We start from the raw sequence: 3,691 nt of genomic DNA on the forward strand, positions 1-3,691 counted from the left end.
GCACATTGTTGCAGTGTGTGTTGTGTGTGTGTTGTGTGTTGTGTGGAAACTAGTAAAACCACCTCCAGCATGGACAAACCAGGAAGAATCATCCATTGTCAAGTCTGTATAGTTTGGTTGGACATTGAATATGTATTGCAAAAGAAGCCTGCTGTTCAATGACACTTAACTGGTTTTTAGTTATGATGATCAACAGATTCAAGTTTAAAAAAAAATTTAAGCATGCATGACTATTTACATCTTAACATCTTGTATAGCACAATATTCACACGTTCCCAAGACTTGTTTTGGAATCAATTGAATATCATTACTTTAATATCCAACTAAACAAACGTTTTGTCATGAGAGCTATGTACTCTGGATGAGTCTTGTGAGTTGTGGAGCTATATTCGGTTGTTAAGTCGTGACGTGTTTCCGGGTCCAACGTTGGCTGAGGCGCTGTCTTCGAAATGCCTCAGTAATAATAATAATTCATTATATTTGTATAGAGCTTTTCCGAGGCTCAAAGACGCTGACAAATATGGGAAAATCATCATATCATTCCAGGTGTGGTGTTAAGCTCTGTGTGTGTCCCTGGTCTCTCAGTGCTGCAGCACAGCAGTGCCTCTCCTCTCTCCTCATTCTCTAATGGCTCAGCAGCAGCAGGACACTTTGACTCTGCTCCAACACTCTGACTCATGCATCTATTCGGTTGTTAAGTCTGACGTCAAACGTGACGTTTAGCCATTTCCGGGTCCAAACCAGATATTCCCTGCACCAGAGTACCAGTGTACTACAGCGGTAGAATGACAGTTCAATCGTTTTTTAGACTCGGATCTATTCATACAACAAGGGACACAGCACTTTCCCGTTTTTTCCATATTTGTCAGCGTCTTTGAGCCTCGGAAAAGCGCTATACAAATATAATTTATTATTATTATTACTGCGGCATTTCGAAGAGAGCGCCTCAGCCAACGTTGGACCCGGAAACACGTCACGACTTAACAACCGAATTGGGGCCATTACTTTGAGCATTCTACAAATCTAAACATCTTTTCACTTTGATTATTCTTGCCTCACATGCAGGCACATACACAGGCATGCACACATGCACACATGCACACATGCACACACACAAACTCTCTCTCTCTCTCTCTCTCTCTCTCTCTCTCTCTCTCTCTCGCTCTCTCTTTCTGTCCTACCTGTCAATATGAAGTGTACTAAAAAATTGAAGGGCACTTAGTTTGATGTGTAATGATACACTGTTGTCTTTTTTTTGCTGAATGAAATACCCTTTTCAAAAATGTCATATAGGCCTATATATGTAACCATCCTCACTTGTTAAATGCACTGTTTTGCTCATCGTTCTGAATTATGAATTGCCACACACTCAGCGCAAGCAGATTGTATCTGATGATGATGATGACACAATGACCCAATGTCATAATACACTCATGCCCTCCTCCAGGATGGAACCAACAGATACAGGAAACTGACCTTTTCAAACTCTCCCACTATGGGGTATTTTTAGCTCTTTGCTGTCTCTTTGCTGTCCCATGTTTAAAGGGTGATGGCTTGGCTGTGATGGGGGTGAGAGGGTTTAAACAGGCTCAGTGCCCCTCTGTGTGTTCAGTAGGCTCGTCTTAAACAGTCTGACAGCTCCCTGTTGTCTCACACTGGTTAAATAAGTTAAAGCAGGAACAGCAGTGTGCATCAACCTCACGCTTCGCCTTCCTCCTGCAGCCATGCCGGTCAGCCCAGAGAAGAGAAGAGAACGCTAGAGACAGAGACACAGAGAGAGAGAGACAGAGAGAGAGAGACAGAGAAAGAGAGACAGAGAGAGAGAGAGAGAGAGAGAGAGAGAGACAGAGACAGAGACACAGAGAGAGACACAGAGAGAGACAGAGAGAGAGAGAGAGACAGATAGAGACAGACAGACACAGAGAGAGACAGAGAGAGAGAGAGAGAGAGAGAGAGAGAGAGAGAACAGACTACCAGACAAGTGGAGGACACTGTCTCTGAGTTCATTCAACTCATCATGGACCATCTCTGGAACCTAAATGTGTTGCATTATGAGTCCAAGACTTTGTGGTGAATTCCAGCGCTGTGCTGTGCACATCATCTTTATTGTAGTTTGTTTGTGTTGTTTTTAATCAATGGTAATGATATGCATCCTAATCCTGCCCACCCATGAGAAGCCGCGGCATGACCTTGACTAATTATGTATTATTCATGTGTGAATCCCATTAGACCTTGTTTATTCATGTATTGTATGTGCAAGTGTCACTTTATTTATTTTTTTCAAGTTCATCTTTCATAGATACTGTATTTGTCACACTGAGGACATTGTGTTCCTTCTCTTCCTTATTGATAGACAATTTTCCCCCACAGCCCTAATGACGCCTATAGAAACTTTGTACTGCCCTCTCATTGTAATTCATTATCGAAAAATGGTTGGATTCTACGGAGCCCCCCTGGGGTCACATGGTAGAAAAAAAATATTTGATGTGTGAATCCGTTCCCTCGGTTTAGTAAATCTGTTCCCTCGGTTTAGTAATTCGTTAGGGTTAGAGTTAGGCCCTACGAGCCAGAACAATCGCAAGGATTCTAACCCTAATCCTAACAAATTACTAAACCGAGGGAACGAATTACTAAACCGAGGGATTCACACATCAAATATTTTTTTTGCTACCATGTGACCCCAGGGGGGCTCCGTAGGATTCAGTAGCAGTCACAGGCTGAATAGCCTGATTAGTCTTCACTAGCCTTCCTTTCCTCGTGTCCTTTCCTTGACCACTCCATGATCCCCGATCTGGCAAGTGGAAGCAACATGGCTGAACTTTATCCAGATAATTCACCTATAAGTGCTAATGAAGGAAAGTAAATGGGAAAAAATTAGACTATTTTAGAATATTGAGATTCATCCCATATCAGTCATATGAATCTCTATGAAACAATCAAATCCTACGAAACAAACCATAGGAGTGTCCTATTCTCAATGTGTTCACCTGTACCATTTCAAAAAAGGGTGTTTGAATGATACCACTTCAATAAAGAGTCATGCAAAGAAGGTCTAAATGGTCTGGACATTTTCTTTCTACTTTGATGTTCAGCCCATCATTCCTTTCTGTCCACATCCAGAGTATTCACACAGGGCTATAAAACCCTCATCAGTAACAGTAATTAGCACCAGTAGGAGTGTTTTTTCCGCAGCAAGAATTTGAACTCTGGTCCTTTTTCAGTAGTCATTGGCTGCCCAGCGCGAGTCTTGCTACTCACACTGGCCCTCTCCAGACCATAATTGAAACCTTATGTGAAATCAGGTGGAATTCTGGGGCTTTTTTCTGGCGTCACCCCAAGAGTGTGTTATTTTCTTTTTCTTCTTTTTTTTCTCTCTCTTCATTTCTCTCTCTTCCCTCTAAGCAAGAGAGTTTCTCTTACATCAGCCCTTTTCCTCTCCTCCCTTTTCAGAAAGTCTTTTCCCAGGAAGAGGTGAGGATCCTGTTGCTGCGGCTGCTGCATTCCCAAACTCTCTGAGTCGATGTGGAATTATTCCCCAGGACCTGATCCCCATCATCATTGTGGATAGGGAGTGAGTGGGACTCTTGAAAAGTAAGTGGTTGATATGGTCTCTTCTGCTGCTGCTACTGTCTACCCTCTAGAGAGAGTCATGTGACATTGTGTTTTGGCCCTCGAGAAGAATGACACTTTT

This window comes from Nansenia antarctica, assembly GCF_963989245.1.
Source record: "Nansenia antarctica genome assembly, chromosome: 12".
Taxonomy (NCBI): Eukaryota; Metazoa; Chordata; class Actinopteri; order Argentiniformes; family Microstomatidae; genus Nansenia; species Nansenia antarctica.